A 7,918-nucleotide genomic window follows, 5' to 3' on the forward strand; every position below is an offset into this window, starting at 1 on the left:
TCTGCCAGCAACCAAGTTCTTAGACTACTCTGTTGTCAATGACATGATATCCATGATAGTTTTGGTGGTCTGTCTGAATCTCGATCCTTGTCTCCTGCTGACCTCCTTCTTACCCCTAATTCTCTTGACTGGACTTGTGGGTGGCACTTAACCTGATTCACAGGTCTTTTCCAGACTTTTCCAAATTATAGACTGAGTAGCCAACCTCTTTAGGGTAGGGATCTTAAAGAAGAAGATATAGGAATTGTAATAAAAGCTTGTGTTTTCTGTTATGTGCTCAGCAAAAGCCAATTCAGTAAAGTTACCTTGTGTAAAAAGAGACTCAAAAGCACTTCAGATGTTATTTGAACCCTGCATGTCCTAATGTCCACCTGTACCTTAACCATCCTATGGAGTAACTAACCAATACATTCTTGAGTTGGCAACCTGTAAGTTTCTTTTCTCTTCGAAGCCATGCAGACTGGGTTTCTATTACTTAGAACCATCTAATTTAATTAACACACACACACACACACACACACACACACACACACACACATATATATATATATATATATATATTGATTTTTTCCCTTACATGGATGATATTTTGCCTGCATATTATGTATGTGTATTGTGTGAATGCCTGTTGCCCACAGAGGCCAGAAGAGGCCTTTCTACTTCACCTTTGTAACAATTCCTAATTCCCTTCTCTCTCTGGACTCTTCATTTGCTGTGCAACCATCATGTCATTGCCAGAATAAATAAATGTCTTTGCTTGTCTAAGGCCGTACCACCCTGACTGTGCCTGATCATGTCTGAATACTTCTTCCTTGAAAGATTCTTCCTGTCCCCCACATGTCATTCCTTCCTGCTGCTAGAGTATCCTTCCATGAGCCTGTTTCCTAGCTATCACATCACATGTAACAATTCCTCCACTAACTTCTTTTCACATCTCTCTCCAGCTAAAACATGAAGTCTCCAGGTCAGATGTCGGGGCTCAGCCAACTCTAACACCCCAGTTCCACGTGCATTCCTGAAATCCTGCAGGTGTCCACTGAGTATTCAGTCCCCTGGCAAATCATCAGGATGGAGCTGACAGAGTCTCTCTGTCAGACTTACCTTGACTTTCCTAGGGGAACTGATCCCCACCTCAGCAGCACATTTGAACTGAAGAGATGCCATCCACCCACATCTCAGTTCCTAATATCCATAGCATGTGAGTTTACCAAGATGTTACACTGCAGAATTTCCAATGGCTTAGGTACGGAAATAAAAGAAGGGTGTTCCTGGGGCTGGGGAGATGGCTCAGTGGTTAAGAGCACTGGCTGCTCTTCCAGAGTTCCGGAGTTCAATTCCCAGCAACCACATGGTGGCTTACAACCATTTGTAATGAGATCTGATGCTCTCTTCTGGCATGTGGGCATACATGGATGCAGAATGTTGTATACATAATAAATAAATAAATCATTAAAAAATAATTTAAAAAAATTTTTTAAAAAAGAAGGGTGTTTCTGGGACTGGGGAGAAGGCTCAAATGGTAAAGTACCTGCCTGACAAACATAAGAACCAGAATTTGGATTCTAGCACCTACATGAAAAGCCAGGCATGGTGGCATGCACCTGTCATCCCAGCGCTGGGGAGCGGGTATAGGCGCAGGCTGCTTGTTCATTTCCCAGCAGCCCAGACCCAAAATAATTACACAGAAACTGTATTAAGTTAAAATACCGCTTGGCCTATTAGCTCAGAATTTTTATTAACTATTTCATCTTAACTTAACTTATTTCTATTATTCTGTATATCACCACAAGACTGTGGCTTACCAGCTAAAGTTCCAGCATCTGTCTCCTTTGGCAGCTACATGTATCTCTTTGACTGTCTCCTCTCTCTCTACATTTCTGGTTGTATTTTCTTCCTGGCTTTACTCAGTTAAGTCATTGGCCAAAAGCAGCTTCTTTATTAACCAATGGCAATAAAACATAGTCACAGCATACAGAGGGGAATCTCACATTGAGGGGGTATTGTGGAAACAGACAAAGTCCTGGAGCTCATGGCCAGCCAACCATGCTGAACCAGTGACAGAATCATTCACAAACAATAATGTGGAGAATAATAGAGGAAGACACCAACATTATCCTCTGTTCTGCATGTGCTTGCACATACGTGTGCACACATCCACATGAGGAAGTACAAAAACCATATATGCATACACATATTCTCACATTCTCAAACATATGCATTTTGAGCACACACATACACAAAATCCATTCTTCATCCTACTTGCACAAATATAATTTTAGCCATAATTTTTATTTTAGTGTTTGACTGACAGGAAATTCGCAGAAACAGAAAGAGTTTAGTTATATCCCTCAGCCACTGTCAGCATCTTATTTCACCAACATACATTGCTCATGGCCAAGAAAACAAAGGTAGAACACCCGTACTAAGCAAACTCTACACTTGGTTCCTGTCTCCCTGGTTTCTCCCTAGTATCTTCCCATCTAGGAGATCACATGACATCCAATCAGGTCTGAAGACTTAAATTATTTATTTATCTGTGGCTTTCCATGTTTCTGATGATCTCCAATGTTTTGAGGTGTGGGGGGGAAGGAAATGAGATTTCATTTACTTTACATGTATGAATGCTTGCCTGAATATATGTCTTGTACCACATGCATGAAGTGTTCATAAAGGCACTAGGACAGTGTTGGGTGGATGCCCTGGAACTGGAGTTACAGAGGTTGTGAGCCACCGGGTGGGCGCTGGAAATTGAACTCTAGTCTTCTGGAAGAGCAGCCAGTGCTCTTAACCACTAAACCATGTCGCCAGCCCCAATCTCTGTTTTGTAAACGATCTTTTAGTTCTGCTTTGTCCGGTGTTTTTCTCTTCTTTAGACTGAGGTTGCTGTTGAGATGGAGTGATGGACATGCTATCAGCCTGACTTCACACTGACTATGCTAAACCCTCTTCTCCAGTCTACAGGACCACAATTCACACCTCACTGCAAAACTACTTTCTCCTGCACCTCCTCACACTCCCCACTGCACAATCAAATCATTAGGCCATGGGGTAGGTACTCTTGCTTCCCTCTGGAACATCATCATATTTAGAACCCATGAATTCATGACTTGGTTTTCCTTGCAAAACTGTTCAATGCTGTGTTGATTGATGGCTGAAGATCCTGAAAGAGGTTGCCTAGAGTTCCAAATGTCTTCCTTAAATTCTAACAGCATCAATAATCTTGAAAATAAGGCTTATAATTGAAGAGCCAGCTTTCTACAAACACAGTGTGCCTCGGTGGTGCGAGGTATGAGAAGGGTGACGGAAATGTGTTGTAATAGGTGCACGGTGGGCTGCGTCTCGCCACCCGGCTAGCTTTACCCAAAATAATTACACGGAAACTGTATTCTTTTAAACACTGCGTGGCTCATTAGTTTTAGCCTCTTACTGGCTAGCTCTTACACATTGATCTAACCCATTTCTCATAATCTGTGTAGCCCACGAGGTGGTTTACCAGGGAACATCTTAACCTGCAGCTGTGTCGGGTGGGAGAATCATGGCGACTCACTGACTCGGCTTCTTTCTCCCAGCATTCTGTTCTGTTTCCTCTGCCTACCTAATTTTTTGTCCTATCAGGCCAAGCAGTTATAAAGGTTAACTAGGAAGTAGTTTGGGTGTGATCCAATCATCTGAATATAGACTATTTGAAGAAGACTGTCCAGGATAGGACTCTGTCTAGACATTCCACTGTCAGTCACTCCCAATGACAAACAAGAAATGGGCATGGGACATAAAGCTCTGGGCCTCACTTCTGGGTGAAGACGAAAAGAAACACACCAATGTTCTTCATGGCATAGAGAAAAGCCCAAAACAACCCTAGCCTGCTGCATGGCTCAGAAAAGCCTCTCAGAATATACCAAGAGGGGTTCAGAAGTAGCTTAGAGAGGATTAAAGGATTGGGGCTGCCCTGAAGAAGGCCATTGGCCATGGTGATCATGGAGTAGGTCATTATGCAGATGTCTCACTGTGAATACAACAGGAGGGTGCAGGGAACAAAAGTCATCAAGCGTGGGACATTTCAGTGGAAGTCACCCATAGACAGATATCAGTAACTATGGATCATGGATGCTTATAATCAGATTCTGTTCCACGATCCCAAAACAACACATTAGAAAATATTCTATTTTCAAGAATAGGAAAAGAAGAAAAGGGATTGGTTTGGGGTTTTTGTTTTTGTTTATCTCTCTCTGTCTCTGTCTCTGTCTCTGTCTCTGTCTCTCTCTCTCTCTCTCTCTGTGTGTGTGTGTGTGTGTGTGTGTGTGTGCGTGTGTGTATTTTAGGGAAAAAAAACCCTCCTGGGATGAAACCTTAATGTGATGGAGTCTCCCACCAGTGGCCACATAAATCTTCTACTCTGAAAGCAAAAGGGATTGAAGAGTGAAAGAAACAGCGTCACTGCAGAGAAGGAAGATTGTATTTTTCTCAGATGTTACTATAAACTGTATATTTCATACACAGTAGAAATAATTTACAATTAAAAATTAGAAATTTGTACTTATGATAGACAATATATATTATTTTGGAAAATATAAAAAATATACCAATCAGTGACATTATTTCAAGGTGGTTTCCCAAGACATTATCAGGACATTTAATAGAGAATAGCACATAGTAGGTGCTCAAGGAAAGACAGCAGTTTGAAGCAGTTCTTAGACTCTCTTTGGACTATATTAAACTGGCAGGTCTGCAGGTCAGATCCAGCTATGCCAACATCCTGGGGCACTCAGAATGGGCATTATACATCTCAATATCAGCTCTGGGAATGAGAATAATCCCGTAATGAGCAGGCTTAGTCTTTGCTGTTTGGCACTGAGCCTGGGGAGGAGGGTGCCCTGCGTTTTCTTTCTCTCTCTTAGCTGTGTCTGCCCCTTTAACCACAGGTTGTCCAGAGAAACAAAAACTCTCCTCCCAAGGGATTATGATCCTCCCAACTGTACACCAGAGGCTCCAGGCCACAGTGGCATAGACGCCATCTAAAGAGGAGAAGGCAGGAAGGAGGCAGCATTGTGGTAGAAGCAGCCTTGGAGAAGGAGCAGGAGGCCTTCTGGATCAGCAGTACCTTTGCTGGTAAGGAGATGCATGTGGCAACATGGGGTGGGGGGACTGTATCTAGCTCAGCAGCAGTAAGGAAACAAACTATGTCACCGTGATAGAGCCCTACAGACCCAAGGCCGAACGACTTTGGGAGTTCTACATAGTAAAAGCAAAATTCAGAATTCAGAGAGATATACCATAGAAGTATTCACCTGAGTGGCCAACTGTTGCTCGATAACTTTTCCCACTGTTAAGTTTTCTTTTTAAACTCTGGAGATCATGAAGTATTTAGAAATAATTTAGTTCAACTCTCTCAATTTCACAGAGATGTTTCTGGAGACATTTTTAAAAGCATGTTTATGTACCAATTTCTCCAAAGGTGTTGTTTTGGTTTAAAATACTTAATAGACTTCAGATTTTACCCTGGAACTGCTTCCCCGCGATTCTCACGTCAGGAAATGGCTTTGTTCAAAGCAAAATGGCGACTCTCCAGAGTTCTGTGTTCTCTTTTAAAGCCCATCGTTACCAAAATCAACCCCCAAATCAAACAGACCAGAAGATGGGAATGAAGAAATGGTATTGGCAAGAGATATCCCCAGACCAATGGAGAACCTGCTCAGTCTTTTGTGTGTGTGTGTGTGTGTGTGTGCAGTGTTCACTCTCTATGTGTGCTCAGAATGCAGAAGACACCAGGATGTAGTCAGTGCAGATCTGTTCACAGCATGTCGCTTTAGATTTGTTTGCATATTGATTTAGTGATTCATTGGGATATGGGAAATTTTCCATGTGGTATGAGAAATAAGAATGCTCCATGAAAAATCATTATGTTTTCACTTGGTGGAAGGGATGAAGATCATTTTTTTTTCTTTTAAGATTGATACTATTCGTAGATAGAAGAGTTTTCAGGATGTCCATGTCTTGAAAGTCTTTCCAGCTCATTAAACTGAGACCGAGAAAAGGTGAAATGAATGGACGTGAAGGTGAAGATGCTTTGGGTGATGGAGCTGGAGTTGGTCCCAGAGATGCAGGGTACAGTGGTAGAAGAGTCGGATGAACGGTAGCTTTTGTCCTTTTTTACTACAGTCTTCCAGGATAAATGGGGTGGGGTTCAAATTTTGTTTTATTATGGTTTTGGGTTTGTTGAGAGAGGGTCTCAGTAGTTCCAGCTGGCCTCAAACTCATGAAAATCCTCCTGCTTTAGCTGAGCGCTAGGATCACAGCATGAGCCACCAGGCCTGTGTTTGGCTGTTCTCATGCAGCACTTTTGAGTCTTAGCGATGTACCAGGCAGTGGGCAGGAACTTACAGAAGCCCCGACAACCAGCCAGGAAAGACAGACAGTATTATCGTTACTTTGTTGCACAGATGAGAGTGAGAAGTAAACTGTGTGTGCATGTGTGTTTATATGTGTTATAAAATTGTGGGGGCAACTGTGTATGTGGTACATGTTATACGGCATATATATATGTGTGTGCGTGTTTGCACATGTGTATGCATGTGTTTGCACATGTGCACGTATGTTGGAAAAGTGAAAGGTGGCTCAATTCTTCAGCATGTTCAGTTGTGAACACGGCCCACTCTTTTCCTCCTTTCCTCTCTGCTTTATTGTGATACCTCAAATCCATTTCCAGAAAATTGCCTGGGGAAGCCACAAATACTCTCTTTTGTTATTGTTTCTTCTCTTTTTGAATCATATTGGTTATTTTGGTTTTTTTTTTTTTTGCTTGTTTCTTTGTTTTGGTTTTTCAAGACAGGGTTTCTCTGTGTAGTTCTGGAGCTTGTCCTGGAACTAGCTCTGTAGACCAGGCTGGCCTCAAACTCACAGAGATCCGACTGCCTCTGCTTTCCGAGTGCTGGGATCAAAGGCATGCACCACCACTGCCCGGCTCTTAAATCATATTGATAATTAACAACACATATTAATTATGCAAGTTAATTCGTTTCATTATAATGTTTCCATGCATGATCCCTCTTTCTACACTGACACAAGAGAGTTTAATACCAACAATAAAAACAGACATAGCTCCTCAAGGGCTGGGGCCAACTGCATTCTGAGCAAAGGGACATGAAGAGGACAGGGAAAGGACACAGCAGCCTGAGCCCTGTGCTCTGTTGTTTATTGTCACCTGCTTCAGACCCAAGTTACCTTTGCACCTGCATGTTTTTCCACTCTATGCAAACTAATTCTCTGGAGCTAAAGGCAGAAGGGCGAGGGTGCACACCATAGACGAGAAGGCCTATTGAGAAGGAAACACAAAGGACATTGTCCACAAGGTCCCATACCACAGGAGCGTCTGGCATTGGCTCTGCCACCATGAGCAAGACCATCTTGGGCAAGCTACTTCAGTCTGCATCAGCCAGCCTCCATGTCTTTACCTGCAAAGGGGAAACAACAGCAGCTCCGGCCTCACAAGCTTTATTGCACGTGTAAAACAACAGCAGGGATGGGACAGGCTGGCCGCTCTAGAGCGAGAGCTGCATGAACCATGGCTCTTTTTATTGGCTCTAAGTCACCCTTGGTGCTAAGAATGGAATACACAGTTATGTAGCTTCTACTCACAGCAGCTGGGTTAGACAAACAGGGCTCGTGTATGGAAATGATAGCGCATGGCAGCCTGCTGTCGTCTGAATAATATAGGGTGTGAGTTACGGAAGAAAAAAAGGAAGAAGTAGCTATAGAATTAGATGAAAATACAAATGGAAGAACAGGTGGGCAATTTTATTGCTATCACAAGCTAATTGGATAGAATTGGGAGTACAATCCAAGTATCCTGATTCACGAGCAATAGTGCTCCATGAAACTGTGTCGTGACACTACCCACACTGCAGGGATCTACAGCTGGAGA

This window comes from Microtus pennsylvanicus, chromosome 5 (genome assembly GCF_037038515.1).
Source record: "Microtus pennsylvanicus isolate mMicPen1 chromosome 5, mMicPen1.hap1, whole genome shotgun sequence".
Classification (NCBI taxonomy): Eukaryota; Metazoa; Chordata; class Mammalia; order Rodentia; family Cricetidae; genus Microtus; species Microtus pennsylvanicus.